Source organism: Strigops habroptila, chromosome 1 (assembly GCF_004027225.2).
Source record: "Strigops habroptila isolate Jane chromosome 1, bStrHab1.2.pri, whole genome shotgun sequence".
Taxonomy (NCBI): domain Eukaryota; kingdom Metazoa; phylum Chordata; class Aves; order Psittaciformes; family Psittacidae; genus Strigops; species Strigops habroptila.
Window position 1 is genome coordinate 30,167,343 of NC_044277.2, and position 24,492 is coordinate 30,191,834.

The window sequence follows — 24,492 nt, forward strand, 5'->3', positions numbered from 1 at the left end:
TTGGAAAGTAATTTTTACCAGATTTACTTACAAATTTGTTAGAAATATAATCCCATTAATGACACAATTGCTTTTATGGATGGCAATGACAAAATGCAAAAGAGCTCTAGTCCTTTTTAAGGAATGCAGCCATCTTTTCACCCATGTATTCAGGGCTCTCATTCAGAAAAGATGTATTTATATAATCATATGGCAGAGCCTTGGCAATAACATCTCAATTGCCAGAATATACTTACAACGGGTGACTCTGGCTCTGAACACTCAATTAAGTGCATTTTTTTCTTACATGGTCCCTGTGGTACATTAAGTTTTACTGATATCTAATAGCTTCAGCATCTCTAAGGGAACTGGCCTTGATTTTATTAACCTAAAAGATTGAAGAACAAAAGGCATATATTGCTGACAGGTTAAAAAATCCTTAACAAAGGTATCTTAATTGCTTTCTTATTTCCCTTAATATATGATGTGGTAACCTCCACTGCTCATTCAGAAGGATATTATTTTTGGGCTCAGTAATTTTCTGTGAAGGATGATGTCTTCTTAGGTTTCATAGTTGTTATTTTTGGTTTGTTTTTTTTTTTTTTTTGATCAAGAAATATTTGCACGAAATTGTCGATTGTGTTAGAACCTTTCCCTCCCTCTTCAAAAATTGTCTGCCTTTCTGTCTCACTCCCTCTCTCTGTCAGAGTGACTATTAAAGCTAAAGTAGTGTGTAGTGTGATACATACGTGATAACCAACAACTTTGGCCTAAGAGCTTATCTGTTAACGGTGTCAAATGCTATCTGATAATCAATATAGTCGCTCTTGTGTTATGTGCCTGTGTTTCTGGAGGCATGACTGTTTGTTTGCAGACACACGTTTTGCTTTCTATCCTTTTGCCTCTTGGTGGTTGTCAGCCTCCATATCTGTGTCTTTCAGCAAGTTTCATTAAAACCTGTCTATAGCAGTCAGAAGAAACCTGCAGCTTTGGAGTATCCTCAAGCCTTAGCAAGCTGCGTAAACTGGGTAAATCTATTTAAAGCTAAGGGTCCCGTGAAAGAGCCTCCAAACTTCTGCTCTTATACTAGGGAATTGTGGAGGAAAGAGATTTCTTTAGATGAGTATGCTGCTGTTCTCAACTCTAGTGACTACCCTACCTGTAGTGGTCCTGCTTTTTACCCTTATCACACACTTCTGATTTGCAGCATGCAGACTAGGAGTCCTTTGTACTCCAGAGATGGAAATAACACCAATAAGTTAAACTGGGATAAAGGGATGAGGTGTAATCCTGCTAATTATTTTAAGGTGAAAATGAACTGGTGCGATAGTAAAAGCATTTCTCTTTTTCATTTTGCAGTTTTAAGGCATATTGGAATGAATGCATACATTTACAAAGGTGAAAATGTTCTACAGGGTTTTTCAGCAAAAAATACCTTACAATGACACAGCCAACTTACAGGAGGCAGTTTGTGTGTCAGGGGAAACATTAGGTATTTCTGATATCACACGTCTGTGTGGGTAATTTGCACGTTTATATACATTCCAGCTTTCCTTGATCCACTTAGAATCATAGAATCATTTAGGTTGGAAAGGACCTTTATGATCATTTAGTCCAACTGTTAACCTAACACTGCCAAATTCACCACCAAACCGTGTCCCTAAGTGTCACATCTACACGTGTTTTAAAAACCTCCAGGTGTGGGACTCAGCCACTTCCCCAGGCAGCCTGTTCCAGTGCTTGAGAACCCTTTTAGTAAAGAAATTTTTCCTAATATGCAGTCCTCCTCTGGCACAACCTGAGGCTGTTTCCTCTTGTTCTACCACTAGTTACTCAGAAGAGACCAATCCCCCACCTCACCACAATCTCCTTTCAGGTAGTTGTAGAGAGTGATAAGGTCTCCCCTGAGCCTCCTTTTCTCCAGGCTAAACAACCCCAGTTCCCACAGTCACTCCTCATAAGACTTGTGCTCTAGATCCTTCACCTGCTTTGCTGTTCTTTGGATGTGCTCCAGCAACTCAATGTGTTTCTTGCAGTGAGGGGCCCAGACCTGAACACACCATTCAAGGTGCAGCCTCACCAGTGCCAAGTACAGGGGGATGATCACTGCCCTGGCCCTGCTGGTTGCGCTATTTCTGATACAAGCCAGGATGCTGTTGGCATTCTTGGCCCCTTGGGCAAACTGTTGGCTCATGTTCAGCAACTGTCAATCAGCACCCCCAGCTCCTTTTCCATGGGCAGCTTTCCAGCTCCTCTGCCCCAGGCATGTAGCATTGCATGGGGTTGTTGTGGCCCAAGCGCGGGACCTGGCACTTTGTCTTCTTGAATCTCATACAACTGGCCTTGGCCCACCAATCCAGTCTGTCCAGATCCCTCTGCAGAGCCTCCCTGTCCTCCAGCAGATCAACACGCCCACCCAACTTGGTGTCATCTGCAAATTTACTGAGGGTGCACTAGATCCCCGTGTCCAGATCCTTGATAAAGATATTAAATCAAACTGATACCAACACTGAGTCCTGGGGAACACCACTTGTGAGTCCACCAACTGGATTCAACTCTATTCACCACCACTTTTTGAGCCAGTCCATGCAGCCAGTTTTTTGCCTAGCAAACACTGTGCCTGTCCAAGCCATGAACAGCCAGTTTCTCCAGGAGAATGCTGTGGGAAACAGTGTCAAAGGCTTTACTAAAGTCTAGGTAGACAACATTCATAGCCTTTCCCTCACCCACTGAGCGGGTCACCTTGTCTTAGGAGGAAATCAGGTTGGTCAAGCAGGACCTGCCTTTCATAAACCCATGCTGACTGGGCCTGATCACCTGGTTGTCCTGCACATGCCACATGATGGCACTCAGGATGATATGCTCCATAACCTTCCCTGGTGCTGAGGTCAGACTGACAGGCCTGTTGTTCCCCACATCCTCCTTCTGGTCCTTCTTGACTTAAATATTTCTCCCCTCACATCCTTCTTTCTCCCTGTGTGAAAGTTTCAGATGCCAAAGGGATATATGACCAAGGGGTGTTCAGGCGATACAGTGAAATGTGAGGAATTGTCAAAATTGGAAAGCATTCTAGAAAACTGTAAAATAAATTTCCATCCTCTGAGCTGAAGAGATCTGAGGCACAGGAGCCTAATTTGGCCATGAATAACGCTTTGGGCTCAGGAACATCACCCATATGCACAGCTTTAGTTGGGGAACCACTGATCAGTGCATGGACTGTATGTTACAGCTGGCTAAATCCTGGAGAAACAGCAATATGCCCATGTACTGTTACTTACATAAGGATTGCTCCCTTACTTCTGTAAGTAACAGAATATTAAGAATTCCCATAACAAAAGTATATTGTGCCCCTTACAAATGCAGCTTTAAGGGCTGTGGAACAGCAGTGTCTCTTTAAAGCAAAAGTAGAAGTGTTTTGCTTTGCTATAGAGCTGTCTGTCTTCAGGGTTAGGGAATCCTCCTGTTCTGCATTTTGAGGTGTTGTTCATTTGGGCCCTGCTGTCTCATGTCCTGCACTCAGTAAGCGCTCCTCAGTCTTTAAAAAAGATCATGCCAAGAACTTAATGGCATGAAAAATTATATGATTTTTCCTGCCTAAATAAAATCCTGGGATTAGAAGTTCAGAGAAGACACTGTCTCCTTTTTTGTTTTTGTGACACTATTGTCCTCTGTCTCCTAAAGATGCATGGAAACTGCATTTTGTTTTTTTTAATAAAGAGCAGGAACCTCACCTCCCACAAGGACAGCAGCAGGACTTTGGCGCTTGTGAAATCTGGGATGCCTTTGCAGGGGGGAAGGCAGCCTGTGAGGAGGCTGCTGTGGGGAGGGAAGGCCTGGGAGGAGAAGTACTGGCGGTGCAGCTGCAGGGCTTGAGAGCTGCCCTGGGCCAACAGCTGGGGAGAAACTTCTCTCTGCTATCCTCCAGAAACATTTGCTGCAACACATCAATGTCTGCGCCAACACATTCCTGTGATTAGTGTGGTGGTCTTTTAGCACTGACCTCTACTTAGTGTTCAGCTTGACATATTAATCTTTGCTAAAGTAAAATTTAATTCTAAAATAAACTTGTTAACCCCTCTGTTTTCGATTGTTCCATTCACTGAAAATTGTTCTAGGACAGATTCTGCTGTCGTGAAGCTGAGTGCAAGCCTCATCATGGACTAGAGTGGGAATACAATTATTTTTTTTATGGATATTAATCAGCTTCTTTCTTTGGGAAGGGTATTTCAGCATCCCTAACAAAACCAGCTGTACCACAAGTAGAAAGATAAAACATTTGCAATATTTTTCACACAAATATTTTTTAGTGACAGAATGAGTAGCATGAGCCTTATTTTTTCTCTGGACTGGACATCACTTTTTTGAGATAATTTCCTATAGAAGGAGTAGAAAACAATATTTCAATAGGTTTTGAACTAACCTAAGCAGTGTAGAAGAATATCTGTGTGGCTCCTATGCAATCAAATGAAACAGATTAAAGTGTATGAAAATAATGTCTTCTGCCCTTACAAGGGGTTGCCTTTTATCTTGGCAAGTAGTATGGTCTTTCTGGATAACTTCTATGGAATTTACCATTTTGCACTCCTACAGATTTTACTCAGGATTATTCCATGAAGCTATTTTATAGAATAGTTAGGAGGATATTACTGGAAACCATTAGTCCTCAAATCCCCTTCTTGGTCTCCTTTTACTTCTTCTTATCTTTAGAAGAGCCAGCTCCTCTAGAAGATGGCCTTCCAGGGAAAGCCCACCACTTCTTATGTTTGTACATTCCAGATTGCATGTCTTGGCTTCTTTTTCACTGTTGCATATGATGATGGTGAAGCTGTGGTTGCCTTTGTTTTCAAAACAGCAAAGCATGTAAGCATGTTTGCACTCAACCATGTCAGAATTACAGGCATGCAAGCCTGACTATTTCTGTAGTTGACAAGATAGTCTCCAATTTCCTCTCTGCCCAGCTGAAAGGAGAAAGCATTTACAATCAAGTTACTAATTTTTAAATTGCTATTTCTCTAAACTAAATCAGGCAAATACGTGAAGGTTTTCACTTTGTTTTCCAGAAAAAAGATGGCTCTACCAGAAAAAAGATGGCACAAAACCCCAAATGCAATCAATTTTAGCTCATCTTCTTGAAATTAACCTTTTTATGATCTGGACATATTTGAATTAAAAAAAAAAAAAAAAAGCTCCTCTGATGTCTAATTCCTGCTCCAAATACCAGCTCCAAAGAAATCTCTTTATACACTGTAACCTCCATTCTCTTTCCTATACCCCGCTCTGTAATCTGTATCCATGGTAATACATTACTGTTTCCAGCAGCCAAGGGGTTTGGGGGAAATTATGGGAAGAAAAATCTTTCACTGTTGAAGTTGTGGTAAAATGTCATCAGTTTGACAGAGCAGTACAATGCTTTCAGTATGAAACCCCAAACAAATTGGAATTTGGTTTGTTTCAGGTTTCATTATAGACTTTGAAATATTGAACCTGGGTTCATCCAAACATTTTCTTGAGTTTGCTTTTACACAGACTGTAGGCCCAGTTTCAAGAGAGTCTGGGCCCAGTTTTGAGCAGTTTATGGGCTGACTTTAACATAAACCAGAGCACAGTTACTGGGCTTGGCTGAAATTCACTCTGAACTTTTAAGAGAGGTTGAACCTGGAAGTGAAATTTTGTGAGTGAGAACCCAAGCAAACTGGAACAACAGAAAAAAAAGGTTAGCAAAATAGTGCTCATTGATCCTGTGAAACTTCAAACAACAGGATTTGACATCCTAAGAAGAATTCAATAAAAGCTTAAAAAACAGTTTGACTTTTTATTTCATCTGGGAATTTAGCTTTTATTTTTAAATAAACAGAGTAACCACTACATCAAACAAATTATTGAATGCAACCTGAGATTCTAGTGATGTCTGGTATAATGTAAGTGGTGGGAGAATGTCAAATAAAACCTTTAGGAGAAGATTTTCAAAAGCTCTTAGCACTGATTTAGCTTGTCTGTCATTAAAATCAATGGGAGTTGTATTACTGATGTCTCTAGAAGCAGTATGAGCCCAGTCCTGGACATCTGTGGAAATTCCATGACTTGTATACAAAGGTAGTAGGGTCCTAAAAGAAGCATTCAGTAGATAACTTCTGCCTGAAGCAGCTATGGTTGCTTTGTAGCTCAGGATGGACCTTAGGTTTCTACCCTAAATATGACTGTGATGATAAGGTTTTGTTTACTCTCCAGAAGTCACCATTTTTTAAAAAACTGGAAATGCTATGTTTTGTTCTGATTAAGACTTTTGTGAGAAGCTGGATAAAACTGGAGATATGGTTTTTTTGAATAATGTTATCTATCATTAAATTGCACTTTATTTCTACAGTATTAGCCAAAAGGTAGGCAAGATCATTAAATCTCAGACCCAAAATCCCTTCATTAGGCACTCTCATCAAAGTCTGTATAAGCATGCTTCCCTGTGTTATTTCTTTGATAAAACCGGCCAGTGAGTGAACGTAGCATATTTTGCCTCTTCGTTTCTCTAGATGGATTCTGCCAGGCCAACTTGACAGTTATTTTTTTTCCTTTTTTTTTTTTTTTCCACTTCAGGACACCAAACTGTTTCTAATTGTTTTCTTTTCCTGCCACATTCTTTCCTGCTATTGCTCATTTCTGATATTGATACCTTACTTCCCCTCTTCTGTCTAATGATGTACATGTCAAAGCAGACCACCTTTCAAAGCTCCCTATGAATGAATGGGGGAGGGTGCAAGCCAGCAGCAGTCTATCTTTGAAACATTGAAATACGGAATTCTGAGTATGAGCACAATGGCAATTGTCCAATTAAGACAGAAGCCAGCAGCAATTGGTATAAAGTAGGTTCCGCGTTTTGTGACAAAGAGAGCTGAAGCTTCACAATTTACCACTTTAATCACTTAAAAAAAAATTGTTATGGTTTTTCAAGTATTGCTTTTAGTCCTTGTAGTCTAACACGCATCTCGTCTTCATGGTTGACCTAGTTTCCCTAAAAATATTTTTATTAGGCAATTTGTTAATAGACTAGCCTTTTGGTTTAGGAACATCCAACTGTTGGAACAAACACAAGGTCATATTCCATACCTTCCATGTTTAAATTAAAACATATGTAAGAGAGGGAACTTGTGTTTAAAATATAGTTTTAGCATCACGAAACAGAGGGCCCAAGGGTCCTATAAAATCTATATGCTGTTAACACACAAGATCACTAGCTTAATGCCTTCTTCAGAAAATAATAATTTTACAGTATTATGCTGTTTTAATAGTATTAATTTAGAAAAACACACACAAATATGAATATCTATAATGATACCTATTATTTCAATTAATTTGGATTAAGGACCCATTTTCCTGACTACAGTAAAACACAGGGCCCACACCTGGAATGTTTACAGTCCTGCAATCCAATTCATATGGACAAAACAGTGCAGAGCATCAAAGAACCCAATGGGGGTTGCACCAGCCTAGACGGAGACCTAACCTGAGGCATCAGATAGCCAAAAAGAAGGAAGAAGTAAAAACTGATTATAAAATGACCTGATCACTGCTTCTGAAGTAACTTTCTGCACAGCTTAGGGGTCCCAAATATTTTGGAATTTGAATAAGAGAATAAATGAGACACAGAATTAAATCACTTGTCTCTGATATAGATAAATTTTGTGAATAGTTGTTTTCTTGGGTGTGCTTTTTACCTGGAAGCGTAAACTTGCATAGTAATTTTGAGGCTGCAGCAAAGGTCTTTACAGGTATCGTAAAGAGGGTGTTTCTCACTACTAAGGAAGAAAGTTAGGAGGGAAAAGAGAAAAATAAAAAAACCCCAAACAGAATCACACAATCGCAAAACGGTTGAAGTGGGAAGAGACCTCTGGAGGTCATCTGGTCCAGCTCCCCTGCTCAAACAGGGTCACCTAGAGCTGGTTGCCCAGGACAGTGTCCAGGTGGCTTTGGAATATCTCCACGGATGGAAACTCCGCAACCTCCCTGGACAATCTGAGCCAGTGCTCGGTCACTCTCACAGTGAAAAAGTGTTTCCCAATGTTCAGAGGGAACCTCCTGTGTTTCAGTGTATGCCCATTGCCTCTGGTCCTGTCACTGGGCACTGCTGTTAAGAGCCCAGCTCGGTCCTTTTTGCATTCTCCCTTCAGATATGTATATGCTTTGATAAGATTGCCCTTGAGCCCTCTCTTTTCCAGGCTGAACAGTCCTAGCTCTCTCAGCCTTTCCTCAAAGGACAGGTGCTGTAGTTCCATAATTATGGCTTTTAGGTGGAAGGGACAGTGCATCCAGTACAGTGATGTCTCTCCAGCTGATGTCTCCCCAAGGAAGCCTGGAACAGGACCCAGCACTCCAGGTGTGGCCTCTCCGGGGCCGGATGGGGGCTAAAGAGGGGCATCAAACCAGAGTTTGTGCAACTGATCAGTGGGCCCAGCTATTCAGCCAGTTTTCAATCCACCTCACTGTCTGATCATCCAGCCCTTACTTCATCAGCTTGTCTATTAGGATCTTAAGGGAGAGAGTGTCAAAAGCCTTCTGAAGCCTGGGTAGACAATATCAACTGCTCTCCCCTCATCTACCAAGCTCATAATTTATCTACCAAGCTCATCATTTCATCACAGATGTTAATCAAGTTCCTCAAGCGTAAACTCATTTATATGAGTTCTTCTCAGTGTCTGGCTTTACTGGCAAAGCAGAGGTGCTGGAGAGTAAAGTAGCGATGTACACGAATGTTAAAACAAGAAGCAGGAAGACAAACACATGCTTATTCATTAATAAAATGAAGGTACATCTCTCTCAGGGCACTGTGAGAAAACCCATGCCCCTTCCAGCTGTGCCTCTGCCTTAGTAAGATTTACTCTCCCAGTGTCCCACTCCTGCTGACCTGGTTTTTGTTTTGCTTACCTGCATTTCTGGGACAGTACTGTGCAAGCTCTCCTGATAGGATTGTGAATGTGAAAGCTTTCCAAATCAACCAGGGAGGCCTGGGTTTAGGTAGTGTGAAAGAAAATCAAGTAAATGAAAATAGTAAGAATAGTACATGTCCCATCAGGAACCCAACTAGTGCTATCATAAGTTAAAATAATGCTCTACAGAAACATGTAGTGTTTGGTATATACTACTTTGAATGAAAGTTATGACCTCTTATGATTATAGTAGTGAGATAAAGAGCTTATGCCATTCTCATTTGGGCAACATAACATACACTTGCTCTTACTGTCTGGTCCAGAACAAAGGAATTGACTCACATTTAATTTTTTTTCCAGAAGATGTTTAACCTTTGGTATTTGTTACCACATCGTTGTGTAATAGGCTGTTTTGCAATAACTTCTTTGAAGGAAATTAGAAGTAGGAAAAATTATTTATCACCACTATGATTCCAGTCTTCATGTTTTTATCCCAAACATGTCTGTTGTCCTTTTCCCTGCTTCCCTGCTTTCTTTTTTTTTTTTTTTTGCAGTTTTTTGTTACTTTTTTTTCCCTTCAGATGATTCCCAGGCCTCTATCTTACCAGCATTTTTAAGCTTTTTTTTTTTTTTTTTTTAGTATTTCAGCTTTCCTGTCTTATGTTTATTTTTATTTGCTACATCATCTCTTTAATTCCTTTTTGGCTAACTTATTTTTTTCTCTCTTCTTTTGGCCTCCTGTTTTTCAGGTATAATAAACTGAGAAGTACTGTCGGTTCTCAGTTAAGGTCAATATAATTTGAGGAAGCAAAACATTACCTTCTAGTTTCTCACATCCTTGCAGAAAATATGCTTTCTAAACCTTAGCAAGATGATGTATGAAATTATCTTTTTGGATATTTCCGGGTTCTTCTGAAGACAACAGAGGAATGAATATCTAGGAATAGTTGGACCAAAAATCTGAATCATATCGCAACATCTTTGCGCTGATATTTAACTGAAAAGAATGCAAAGAAAACTTTTTTGTTCACATTATTTTAATACATGTGGATACTCCGTAAAATTCTAATCTTACTAGCTTTTATGCAAAGATGTCCATGTGTTTTGGAAATAAAAAATTAATTTAGTTTCTCGGTCTTTTGGTAGAAGTATTATTGCCATCCCTATTTCACTATGTGTACATAGCTGAAGCCTGTGTTCTGTGTACTATGCCTATAAATCGAGGACATCTGCCTTCTTGCATATTGTTGAGTTGTTAATAGGTTGGGAGGCACAGATAGAGGTGGTCACCAGATGGAGGTATTATTGTTAGTTTAACTGAATACATAAGAGGATCACAGAGAAATATTTGTTATTACTTGTGGTGCTGACTTTTTTTTTTATATATATGTATGTAGAAGAAGAAGAAGATTAAAAAAGTTATATTCTGCCTGACTCTTTGGTTGTCCCCAGCTTCAAGGATTTTATCTGAAGTCTCATGATACTGGTACCTTGCTTGAATCCTAGCCCATGGAATCAATTATCATCTGATAATCTTAGCTTTCATTTAAAAATGAAATTGAGTTTCTGGTCTTCATTAATATAGGAGAAAACTTGAAAACATGGATTGAGTGCAGACAAAAGGCTCAGAGACATTAAGTAAAATAATTTAAACATTTTTGTAATTATTATTTAAAATAGCTGTATCATTTGAAGGAGGCTGACTTGCAATTTTGTTTCCTTTGTAATACAGTACTAAAGTTTAGAAAAGGTAGGGACCCATATAGGTAGCAAAGAATGTTATATGACAATACAGAGAAAAAAGAGAGCTATGAAAGGAATCAAGATAGGTACTCTTGTAATGAAAGAGATGTTCAAGTTTCTCTATCTTGTACATTGATTTTTGGCAGGATATTTTCTTATCTCACGTAGGTTATGTGGAATATTCATGTTATGCTTAGTTTGATTAGGAAAAAAATACCAGTACACTTAGCAAATTACAATATACTTTGATGGGAGATAGATACTGTACAATTCTAAAGCTCTTTCCAAGTTGAGTAAGACTAAGCTAATTATAACACTGAATTTAAAAATGATTAAATTTTTAAGCAACATAGCGCAAGAAGAATTGCGCCATCCCAAGTACATGATCTTCATCAGACCTGCACTCCTATATTGTCTGTGGAAGCTATCTATCTGGAGTAGCATCCAGTGATTACCACCAAGCTGAAAGAGAATAAAAATCAGAGACTGGCACATGATTTCAAACTTCTCTTTGAGGAGTCAGTTTACCAGCTCATTTCTCTCCTGCATCCCAAAATAACCCATAACTGGAAGTAAATTTGCATGGTGTTCAGGTTTTGTAATAAATTTCTCACATGAGACTTGCTGAATAGGGGAAAAGGAAGACGGGGGGAACATTTTCATGCCCTTCTTCCCAAACTTCATACAGAAAATGTTCCATTCAAAATGAAAACATTTCTATTGCTTTACAAGGTGCTATATAAATTAAGCAAAATGCGTTTCCTCTGTTACCTCTTATCACAGTAGCATATTGAGCTAGATTTGGGATCTGTGGACCTCCACAGCATTCTACTTCATCAAAGATGCTAGAGCTGGCAACACTGTAGCAAAGCATTTAAATAGAGAAAGTCTGCATGATCGAATCTTATCGATGTTTGGAAAACTGTCTGTGTGTAAGGCCATGAAGGAAACACCAGACCTTGTTCATTTATTTTTTCCTTGCAAACTTAAATTTAGTAATGAGGAATCTGAAGGTTGCCAGCACAAACTGGTTGAATTCATGGTGGCAAAATGAATTTTCTCCTTATACATCCATTTTTGACAAAAAGCTTTAATATTCAGAGTAATAAACCCAGTGGCTTTTCTTTAGTTAAGTCTCCATTTTATTTTTTTTCATTATAAAGACAAATATCAAAAGAACACTGTAGCCAAAAAGCAATGCATGAAAACAGGGAGATTCCCAGTAAAATAAAGCCCTCTAAAATAGGCAGAAAAGTATAACCATGTACTTTTTAGGTTGTTCCATATGGATTTTTTTTTTTTAATTCTTTGCTATTGCAAGTTAAAATCAACTACTTGAACATTTTATTTAAGAATTTAAAATACATATCTAGATATCTTTAAGTAGGTTACCTGTGAACTAAAATCAAAAAAATATAGTATCTATAGAACCTTGACTTTAAAAATATGGACTAGAGTTTAGATCTTGCAGGTCTGAGCTGCAGTCTTGTTATGAGTGTAGGGAAAAAAGGAACACGGATAAAAGAAATTGAGCAATGATTAAGAGAATGCATGAGTCCTGAGATCCTAGTATTTTGACAAGTAAAAAGGGTACTCATTTGATCATAGAGGTTAGGCTAGGCAAATGAAACTATCTCAAAGATTACATTTTAACATTAAAACTCTGTAACCTCTGGAAATAAGAAATAATGAGGCCTTGCAGTTCTGGTATCAAAAGTGGAATCTGCAAACATTTATTTAAAAAGAGAGAGAGTGAGGGGAGATATTATTACATGACATGCAGACAGATTAAAATATTACACAATTTTGAAGCTGTGAAAAAATATATAAATATATAAGTTTATACTCTGAAAGAATATGTGTATGTAAGCAGGAGAGGAAGGGAGAAAATGCACTCATGATTTTCCAGTGTGATGTCTGAATGCAATTAAAATCTCCAGTTGTGATGTTGCAGCAGATCTTTTACAGTCAGCCATCCGAATACCATTTTGACAGCTCAGACACCTTTTTATGGTCATGCCATAGGAAAGATCATTGAAGAACAATTATTTTGTACCTATGGCTGGAAAAAAAAAACCAGAATCCCTTCCTTCTCCTGCTGATTTGAATGTTTTGTTTGCTCTGCCACAATAATTTAGCCTTTGATGTGTGTACTAGGGAACCCCTACAAAATTGCCTGATAAATATTATATTACCCAGGATCAGCAGAAATGGCAAGGTAAGCTTAAAAAATATTTGAAGAAAGGAAACAGAGCTGGATTGTCTAAACTGTTACTCATGCAACCCACTGCGGAGTGGCTTGACAAAAAGACTTACACTGGGTAGGAGAATTTGGACGGAGGTCTTGATCCTGGTCCCATTAAAATCAATGGTAATTTTTGCCACTGAAATCAGCAAAGCAGAAGAGCATCCTAAATGTCTCATTGCTGCACATTTAGAATGATTTGTGGTGCTCTTCCTTGTCCTGATTACCTCTGATATTAGTTTCAACTATCCCATTAGCTGATATCAATGTCAGAAAATAATTGATCTTTTATTATACACCGGTGTAATACAAGCTTCAGCTCATCAGAGTTTTAACAGAACACATACACTCTAAGAGGCAAATATTCCTTGCTTTTCACCTTTCCTAACTATCAGCAATTTGCACTGATACGGTGTCTTTAATGCAGAAACCATTAAAATACAAACATCCCAGAGGTTTGATTTCATCAGTTCATTCTTAGTCTAAATACAGACTTCTTACATATGAAGGAAATGGTGCTGTAGCATCTAGGAAAGAAAAGACCATAAAATTAGAATTTAAAAATGATCAAGAGACTGGATTAAATTTCTTCCATTCCCTTTTCTTGCTGAAGCTTTTGTCACTGAAATACAAATGTCATGAATGTAAGAATAAAACATCTCAGGCATTAGGATTCTGTGATAGCTCATTCACATGACAATGACTGCACTGAGAACAGAACATTTCACAGAATGTAGCCATTCTTGTGGCAAAGATTATAATGACAGGGAGAAACGGTGCAAAATTAACCAATTCTTGCATCTTCCAACAGTAATCTAACCAGCTTCCTTGTGTTCTGTATAATGTGTTATATTAGACCCAAAGAGGGGGTGAGAGGGTGAGAGACAGAGAAATGAAAAATTGCACACCTTGGGTCATAATTAAACTTCTCTGCTTAGCCCAACAGTAAGAAATCTACTTTTGCCTGTGCCTTTGCCAGCAGATGCCACTGTAACAAATAGGAAAGTATGCTGAAGATTTTGGAAGAATTAGGATGTTGCTAGGGCTGTCAGATAAAAAAGCTCAAACGGTCCTAGGGAGGGCTGGCAGGAGCACCAGCGCTAGTCTGCTGAGCAGCCATGGGGACATCACCTTGGCCCCATGTCCCAGTGTGTGGGGTGATGGCATGGGGCTACTGTTTGCAGGATGTTAGCAGGTGCACTGTTGAGTGGGTCTCATGGGTGATAAGACACTCCCCTAGACTATTCCATGAGCTTTTGTAATTTCTTCAGTACAAACAGATGTTGAGCCACGTATGAGGTTCAGACTTTCAGTTAATTAGGTCATGGCAGTGGTACTTCGAACTACCAGCTTTGGATTTCCTTTTAAAATACGTTCAGTTCTGTATATTTGACCAGAGAGTAGCAGGGTCACAACATGAATATTGCTTCTTTTTTGGCTCGGTTGTGTTGAGCTAGCTGTTGAGACCATGCTTAACCCTTGCCTTGCCAGCTCCCTTTCTGCAGTAGTATTGTAGGTGTGGGTCAGCTCTGTGGTGTGCTTGCAGCGGGCTGTGCTATCCTGTCTCCATCACGGCTCTTTCAGAGGGCCCTGGGGATGGCTGGTTTTAGTGTATGTGTTTCTTTACAGGCATTTCCTGGTTTGGCGAAACATCAGTTGGGGCCTTTTCTGTACAGGAGTTTGGCTTCATTTAGTTATTTTCTGTGAACCATTGATATTAAATCCTGTCTCGTGAGACTATTTCATCCTGGCTCTATCTGAAAATGCTTCACCACAAAAATGTAAGGCTTTAGTAGTCTGACAACCTCAAGCAGGTTTACTGGTGTGACTGTACACCCACCTCCGGTCTCAGGGCCCCAGAGTGCCATTTTTTATAGATTTCAAAAGGGAATCTGCCTTGCTGTAGTAGAGTTTGAGGAGAGAAAAACTCCTTGTTTACATTCTCTTCTGCGTTCCTGCAGCTATGAGAATAGCAGGGGAGTGAAACCTTCACACGTTTTGAGATAGTGCCGCATCAGTTTGTGCAAGAAATTATATGTTGATAGACTCTATGAGCAGAAAGGATCACTCCTGTGCTACGTTCCTCTGAACAAACTGGAATGCAACTACTGACATTCATTTGTTTCTGACATTCATGTCACTTTTGCAAACAAAAGCCCATGCGTGTAACAACTGCGGACTACTATACAGGCCACAGATCATCTTGGTTTTCTGGCATGATAAGACTGATTTATTCCTCTTTGCCTGCAGAACTTTCTTTAAAAAGATGAGTTTCACTACACAGAAGTTGCTGTACAAGTTCTAATTTCCCATAACATTAACTTTTAATGGCCTTATTGCTCCTTGTGAATAATATGAAAAAATACTCCTGATGCATAGCCTCTAACCTGAATCCTTTCTGGCCCCCTCTGCAAAAGCTGATGAAGACTATCCTTCCCTAAGTCTTTGTCTGAAATACTGCTTAATGTAAGCCTTATCAGAGATGTGCTATGCACAAACAATGTGCTTTCTCCCCTAATTTTCTTAAACTTGCTCTGATATCTCAGTGGTTTGTGCTGTTAATTACCATCTAGAAATACTCTGGTTGCAGAATTGCTATTTTGTATTAGTTCCAGGTTTCTAACATTGCTGTGTTAGCGCACATCAATTCCTAACTTACAGGGATGCTTTTGAGTCAGGAAGGCGATATATTTAGCTTAGCTAAAACTTGTCCTAAGAATGTACCATTTTTTTCATTATCCCTTGAAGTGCTGGGAAAGGTGACAAATGACAGTTCCCCTTTGTTCCAGTCCAGAAGTTGGTCATTTCCATTAGGTTTTATTGTTCTTTTCTGAGAAACTGATTCATTTCTCACTCACAAGAAACTGTCAAAGTGTTTAGTCCCAAAACCAAACTAAAGTAGAAAGATCATATAGTTTGATGGGAATATCTGCTGTATTGTTTAATCCTTTCTTAAATCTCCCATTTCAACTACTGTGCCTACAAATCACAACTGCTTGGCAATGGTAGGCTTAGAAGAGAATCATCTTTTCTGCTCAAACCATTTTATTTTTCTTTCTTTCTTTTTTCCAGACAACATCAACTTCATTGTCTGCCTTGTGCACCTGCAGCATCCTACTTGACAGCTAGGCTGTATATCCTCAGGGGCAGGGAGATTTTGCTACTTGCTGTGTTTTACCTATCATAAAATATCACAATTCCTTGATTGCTACACCATAAATAACTGTAACATTACAAAAGTAATGTGCAGAAAATGAACAAAATTGGAAAGCAGTATTTTTGCAAGCCCCACTTTTTTTGGCTCCACTTTTACAGAATCTGTAACAACAGCGGTCCCATGAGAGCAACTGAAAGCTCACAGCTATCTGTGGGCTTTGGGTTTTTTTCATTTGAATTTAGGCTTAACTTTACCTTTTCTGTTTCTCTAGCAGGGAAAGTCACCGACCTTAAAACGTTTCTTTCAGAGCAGCTTCTACAGTTACTGGAAGATCCTTGAAAAAATTAATGTGGTCCCAGACAATCAGTTCAGTTTTTCTAGAAATGTTGCTGGTTGTAGGATGGATTTAAAAAAACCCGACCATCCGACAATCCAACCAAACTCCACAAAAATCTTGGTGGATTTTTGACTCTATACCTTTGGCATTCTGCAACAAGAGGGAAGGCATTGAAACAAGGGGCTTTTATGTATGTACTCAGAAGTGTGTAATGGGAAAGGAAACAAAGCTGTATTCCTTAGGAAGAAGAAAAAGAGGAAAAAGTAATGTTAAATAAGAAAAGTTTGCCTGAAATATATTTTGTTCACTGAGATAGAAAAGCTGGATATAAGCAGTGGAAAATATACAGCTGTGTCTTTCAGATTTAATTCTTTTGCAACTTTACTCATTTATACCCTTCAGAGTTCCAGGAACTTGTGCGTGGAATGTCTTCAATTAGTTTTGGATCTGTCACTGTAAAGGCCTAGAAACTGTCCTAGTTTGAGAGATTTCACTGTTCATGTTGACATTTTAGATTATCTTAGTCTGAGATTCTTAGCAGCTTTGAATTTATTCGTGTATACTTCATTCCAGATACAAAGATGCATGTATGTATATGTATACATGCATATATGTATGGGCATATATATACATTTACATACATGGATGCATATATATTTGTATATCTGATAGCCAATAGACTTCTGATTTTTATTTGCTTTCTGCTTCTGTTGAGAATTAAATGATATTTATCCCAGAGCCTCAAACATCTATTTTTCTACTTACTAATCCTTGGCCTTCTTCACTTGAGAGAGGCTATGATTGATTTCTTATTTCAGTTTAGCCCTTCATAGTTAAGCTCTTTGATTTGTGATAGATTGCAATAATTAAAACTTGCAATTTCAACTCCTTCTACAATTAAGAGATAATTAATTTATATCAGATTAGTTTTAATTATTATTCAGTTTCATAAATATATTTGTAGAATTAGATTAAGAATTCATTTTGGAGAAGAATTTTTTGATTTTCAGATCACTAGTGAATGTACTGGTGTTCCTTGTGTTCAGACAGTGTCTATTATACTGTGGGCACTTCAGGAAATATGCAGTGAGTAAATACTATGCCTGAATGGTTCTCCAGAAATTTAGAAATTGATTTGAGTGTGTCAAGTGGTACTCTAACTATTTTTACATTGCTTGTGAACTAATCAGTTGTTGCTGATTCTTTCCTTCTCCAAATTCTCTTGATGAAAATATACTCCAACAAAGGTCTTTCTGATATTATTTCAGACTGGTTTCATTCCATGTTTAATTTCAGCCTTTATAAATCAATTATGTCTTGCTGTGTAATCAGGTACCTCAGGGTTAGATCCAATAGCTATTTAGATTTATATATTTTACCAAGCTTATATAGCACACAGCTTTAGAGCTGGATTCCACTTTCCATTACAAATGTGTATTTGAAGTAACTCTAGTGATATTAGCAGAGTTACAGTGAGGTAAACGAGGGGAGGGGAGAATCAAGCCCATGATCTGTCGAATTGTATATGTTTAGATGGCATGCAGACGTTTTTCTGCACTTAAAAAATGGTATCTTTCCAATGTGTCTGTTTGGCTGATTTACGATATTGGAAAGCCAGAGAATTTCTGAAACCAAATCCATATAAGACAAAATTCCTATGATTGGATCTTATCCCCACTCCGTCAACACTGTTCCATCACTTTCAAAGTTGGCAGTTCTCAGATAGTCAGTCCCAGGGATGGAAACCTTGGGTTTGTGTTTGTCTTGATTCTGTCTCTTCTGAACCATATAAATATAAATATTAAACTGTCCTGTTTAAGTCAGAGATATACCAAACCTTAAACCAATAGTAGTTGTTGAGGATAGTCAAATATTAGTGCAGATCTGAAAAGGGCAAGAGAGCATGTTTGTACATATGTGTGTGTTTATTTACTCCTGGACAACTTACAATTGTCTTCTAATAAGATGAATACTTCAGCAGCTTCAGAATGTACTGAATTATGTTATGTGTCTTCTTGACATAGCAAAATTTGATCTGTTCATTTCCTTGAACTCATATTATCTATCCATAAAATGTCATATTGATTTTTAAATACCACTTGTGTAATGCTGTCCACATTCTGAACTCAAGTGACTTCGGGAACTACTGATAGCTTTTGTTCTGCTTCACTTGTTTGTGTACCAATAATAATCCCTTTTTCAATACTATTAGGATTAATGTTATATCTCAGTGGATCTGGATTTCAATGAATTTACTTCTTCTATATTCTGGTTTATTTTTCTGAAAATTCAAGGAGTTGTGTTTTATTGACAAATATCTTAGTGGAAAATGGCTTCTATGTCAAAAAGTGATTTCATGGAAATAACATTTTAAGTTCATATGGAGTTTCAGGCAAGCATTCTGCTTGAAGGATGAAACAAAGCATCTTATGAGTTAGCTGATCTAAGACACCTAAGAGCAAGAAGCCAAATTTTAAATATTGGTGACCAACCTATAAATTCTTAAGAAATGTATTTGTCCAGTACACTTGAAAAATCACCAAGTTCAAGTGAACTATGGTTGACCCACTGATACCTGCAAACAGAAAAGAAGATTAAATTTAGTGGCTGTTTTATTCATGGGTTTTTCCATTCAGATTAAGTAGAGACTGGTTTTAATCTGATGTGCATTCTTCTGAAATAATTTAATGGCAGAGAGCTCTCTGAGCTTAAATGTAAAGTTTGTTGAGAAAGAACTCAGTTCTTCAGTATTCTCAGTTCTCCCATTGACGTTAACAGGTGTTTTACCCACTAAATTCTTCATGACTTGGGCCTTATACAATTTAGGTCATCCATTTTGAGTTAAACTTAGGGAAATCATGATTCTTGGCATACTTCTCTTCCACTGTCACTCCCTTACAGTAAATAAAAACATTGGAGAGGCTTGGTGACAGCAGTACCAAGTTGAAAATGTAACCTCAGCATCGCTTGAAATGAAAACAGATGCAGCAAGTAAATGTGCTGGCACTGAAGCATTAAAATTAAATCCCACTTCAAATACGATTCTTTAATTGGGAAGCATCCTGAGCACAAATACTTCACTTCCCAACAAACACGACTATTATGCTAATTGCTATGGCCCCCGTACAAGCCTTGGGTGGATCTGAAGTTAGCTGTTGTTATTCTGGCCTGACTTTCCAACCACATTCATTTTGCTAAATTGCATTTCTATGAGAGAGTGGGTTGATATGTTGCAAGTGTTACTAATTCTATTGAATCACTTTTTTCCTTTTAAACAGAAGATCAAAACCCCAAACCACTTTCTATATTTAAACACTGTATTTCCATAAACAAAAGTAGACATTTGAATAACCACCTTATTAAGATTAGGTGTTCCTGAAAGGGAGCTCTGTTTCTCCATGTTTATTACTGACCACAATGCTAAATTATGCAAATCTTAAAAGTATGTTTCAACAAAAGACCTATATAATTTAGCTGGTTGAGATTTTTGTTTTTAATCTGTGGGTGTGATTTTAGTGCTGACAGAGGTAAAGATTAAAAATCCATTAGAGCTTCCACAGGGCAATCAAAAGGGTTTGCAGAAGGGCCCAAAGCACACTTGCCAGATGTCTTTGGATTCATAACCAGACTCTGAGCTGTGTTCCTCCCAGACTATTCCGGAGCAGATTCAAAATCCCACAAGCAGAAAGGGGCTGATACTTCTTGAACAGTACTCCTTGCCTTTGCAGACTTCACAGAACATGACAGTGCTGTTTGGAACTGTTTCAGTCGGCTGCCTCTTTCTAGTGGGTGTAGGGAAAGCATTATGTAGAAAGACGGATTCACAGAGCATGTGGCATTTTAGATAAAGAAGGATAATGCTCCTTCTCTTGAGTATAAATATCCAGTTCACTCATACCAGGACCTGAGAGAGACCAGAGCACACTTTTAGCAAGGCACTTACAAACACCCAGCCCACCCAGGTCCAAACTAGCCTTCCAGAGAGCCAAGCTGAAAGGAAGTCAGAGACCCTATGGCCTCAGCTTCTGAGTATTGGAGAGAAAAAGAACACTGCTGCTGTCATTAAGTATGCCGAAGAAAATATTGTTTCTTGGTTTGATACCCTAAAACCAAATGATTTAACAGCTCTGCTATGTATTGAATCAGAATCTTGGGCACTGTTGCTTTAAATACAACGTGTGTCATTCAAACATTCCTGAATTCACACAGCTTTACCCTTTTTATGGAGAATAAACACTGAAACAAAACCTCACTCATATTTTCCTGACTTTCCTTGCATGTTTATTTACTTTCTGTCTCCATATTGTAACTTTCTATTTTTATTCCACTTTTTTTCTTTTGCTTTTTTCCAGTCTTTTTGCCCTTTTTCCTTTTGATCCATTCCACATTAGATTCTGTTTTTACTTCTCTCTTGCTTTCGAAAGGCTTTTCAGATTAATTTTTGCACTTCATTTTATCACCTTTTTGGTTCTGTAACTCCTGCTAACGTCTTTTCTTCATACCTTTGCTTTTACTTCCATTTCTCTCAATTTTTTCACTGCTTTCTCATTTCTGAATTTTCCTTCTATTCGCCGGTATTACACTAAAACACTGTGCAAGTAAATGTCTTTGTGGGGACTTTTATCTTTGGAAGTGTTTTATAGCCTTGAGATGCTGCTCCCCAGTACCCATGCAGAGATTTATATACAGGCTGTGTGCAGGTTCAGCTGCTTAGTATTCATGTCTGAACTTTAATAGCTTGAGCTTCATTCTTGAGTTAAGTGCAAGAAATGACCAAATGCTCTCCTATGCTCAGGTCTGCAAACTTATCATAGATGAGAAAGTCACTGGTAATGAACTTCCCTTAGGAAAACAGTTAGATACTGATAGAGTTCTCTTGTGCTATAGTGATTGGGATGCCAGTGTTCTGAATGTTTTCTATCTTATCTTGAATGCTAAGCCAGCCTGGAAATTGAGAATGCACTCCTGTACAATTTCACCACAGGCCCTCAAGCCTTGTAGAGCTCCTGTGAGCTGGCTGCAGTGCCCAGGAAGCATGGTCATCTGTGAGATGGCATGTGGTGGGTTTTTATCAGAATGCAGCTAAACATAAAGAGACCATTTACTGAGCAGAGAGTTTGCGGTGTCTTTGTTCCTTTAACCTGACACCAGAAGAAGGATAATCCAGAAAAGTTAGAATGGTAGCTTTTTGACTTAGTGAAAGAACAAATCCCTTTTCACGATCTATCTGAGAAAGGCTCTCATCACATTAATGATGTCTGTCCCAGGCAATCTTTTGCTTCAGAAAATAAATCCTATGTTGCAGTAAGGATTTTTCATCATAATCTGTCTGCATTTGGTATATTTCCTTCCAGGCACCTTTCTGTGGTACTACTTTTTTTATGGTGTTCTCTATGTCTCTTCCCTCATCGATAACCAAAATGAATGCTGCTGCTTCTTTTTTTCTTCTTTTTGATTCTACTTCTCCAAGGGCACTGCTGCTCACCAATTACATTATGGAGAACAAAAAATGCTTTCTGACAGCTGGAATGTGTGGTTTTCCTTTATTGTCTTCAACCTATGGCTGCATTCAGAAAAGAGAATTTCAGTACCTCCTAGAAAGCACAGATCTTTCACCATTTTAACGTTAGCAAATGTCTTCATACTTTTCCTTAGTAAATGGGAAATTTCAGAAGAAGCTTTGAGGACAGGCAGTGGCTCCTTCATTTGTGGCTAAAATATTGTTGCTTTTGCAATTTGCAGTGATTGCTTAAAAAAGGAATGGTTTGTTTTTGGAAAGCTGGTTTGAGTTCAGTGGGTTCTGTGCATAGTTAACGACAATGTTTTAATTTTGTGGTGGGGGTGGTGATGCAGCTCGTGCTTCTTGGAGTCTTTGCTGCATTCTTACAAATTACATGTCGCAGGAAGCCTGGTTTTGGTTTATTTCAAATTTAAAGTAATCCCCTCCCCCTGCTTTTATTAGACCAGGGGTCAATTCCAGGAGCTCTGGTGGCAAAAAGCAGCTGAACATCAAACACGTCTGATCCCTGAAGATTATCTGATAAACCTCCGATGACTAAGGGCAGATGTACTGGCTTGTATGCCATCTCCTTCCAGTGCCTGGGAACTGGGAGTGGAACCAGAATGCGACTCTGCTCAGATTTACACTTACCAGAAAAGTCTCTTACTCTTACTCATCAGTGCTGGAGCTCTGCTTGGGGTAAGGTTTGCACAATGGTAGGAGGGTGACAAGATGGCTAAAAATCTTCTTTGTCCTCTGCTTCTCAATTAAAGGTGAAGAATAAGAAAGAATGTGATCATCTCACTTTTTTTTTTTAATCAAGATTTGCTTAAAAATCTAACAAATAATAAATGGAATAACGTATAAACAAGGTATTGAATGAAGGCAGAAAACTCTGATATACAATGACAGATTAAAAGTTTATAAGAGATGTGAAACTGACCAAAAACCACCACTTTTGAAGCCCATTGTGACTTCATATAGCATTGCCTTCATTCAGAGTGGCTTTAACTCTGGGATGCCTGCACTGTTAATACTGCTTGCCTAGGCACTGCTGTTGTTCTGGCTTGCCTAGAGCTCTCACAATGCTGTGCCTAGAGGTATAATGTAAGCTGAAGGCTTTGAATACACACATGGAAAATGTGCTCGGTGTGGTAGTATGTATGTTTGTGAGAGAGAAAATAACAGTATCCATAGCTATGTCCTAAACGAAAAACATTCAGCAATTCAAACTGAATCAGGGTCACAGTTTGTAATAATGCAGTGTCAAAAATTAACAGCTAAATTAGGGATTTATTTTGTTTGACTGTGTAATCACTGAAAGCACCGACGGAAAACAAGGCTACCGTTCAAAAATAAAATATCTAAAGTGCTTAGATTATTAAAATACATAGCTTAAAAAAGCAAAGCTTGTCATATGAGATGTTCTGAGTCACTAAAGCTGTACTGTACCATTATGGAAATGGAAATGATGCGAATGATTTTATTTATTTATTTTTTTAATTTATAAGCTGTTGCTATATACTTGTGTAGAAGATGGTAGAAAAATAATGGTGTAATATCCTTCTATGAGCTACATGAAGCGTTCACATAATTACATACTCCATTTTAACTCCAGATTGCAGGTGTCAGGTCAAAATTCTGTCCTCTAAATCAAGAGAAATAATTTTAAAGAAGAGAAGTAAGAAAAAGCTTCTGAATATTCTCCACTGTCTCATAAAGTGATACTCACGTATTATGCTGTTTCCCAGATATCAAGATGTCTCTAAATGTTATTTTTACATTCTTATACTTCTTTGTACTTTGAAATAAATTAATTTGTGTGAAAAGCCACCTCCCAGCTGCACCGTCCTTCTTTCCTCAGCAGGTGCTGTCCTGTGGAGCAGGACAGTTTGAGGGCCCAATATGTGATGTAAAGATACTTGGGGCTGAGCAAGCTTCTCCATGTGGCCATGTTGTTCCCCAACCCAAGGTGTCACTTGACAACAGACAGTCGATCTGGTCTATAATAGAACCTTACAGCTGAAAAAACTCTTGGGAAGTCATCCAATCTATTCCCCTACACACGACACGATTATCTATAGGCATGTCATTTCTGACAAACATTTTTTTCCCAGCCTACTCTTAAAATCCTTTAATGATGGGGACATCACACTCTGCCTTCTTTTCTGAGCAAAATAACTACAACTTACATATTTTTTTCTTTTCCAGCATGTTTCCTAGGCTTACAATCCTCCTTTAATATTTATTCCAATCTTCTTAGTAATGCAGTACCCAAAAATCATCACAGGATTCCAGATGACTCCATTCTAGAAGAAGCAAACAAGTGAGATTCAATGTCCTGTCAGAATCTGACTTTTTTGTTGGAGCTACTTAAAATTAGTTTTAATTCATGCCATCTGTCTTGATGGTGTGTCTCGGAAGGAAACACCTTACTAAATGAAAACAACAAAGTATTTCTTCATTGAACATTAAGAGCAATCATGCAACACCTGCTTTTGCGCACTCCTGGCAGTCAGTTTGATCTGTTGGCCCTGTTATTGAAACCTCAAGGTACCCAATCTCTTTCTTACACAGGTTACAAAGCTTATATTGTTCTACAGTACTTAACACCAT

The 24,492-nt window shown here is 38.3% G+C and overlaps 1 long non-coding RNA gene across 1 annotated transcript in view; it reads left to right on the forward strand.

The window, feature by feature from the left end:
• LOC115609642 overlaps positions 1-23,428 on the forward strand; it is a 48,785-nt gene extending 25,357 nt beyond the window's left edge. Inside the window, exon 3 of the long non-coding RNA XR_003991931.1 lies at positions 22,339-23,428. This is a non-coding gene — a long non-coding RNA (uncharacterized LOC115609642). The remainder of the gene's footprint in view (positions 1-22,338) is intronic.
• The last annotated feature ends 1,064 nt before the right edge of the window (positions 23,429-24,492 follow it).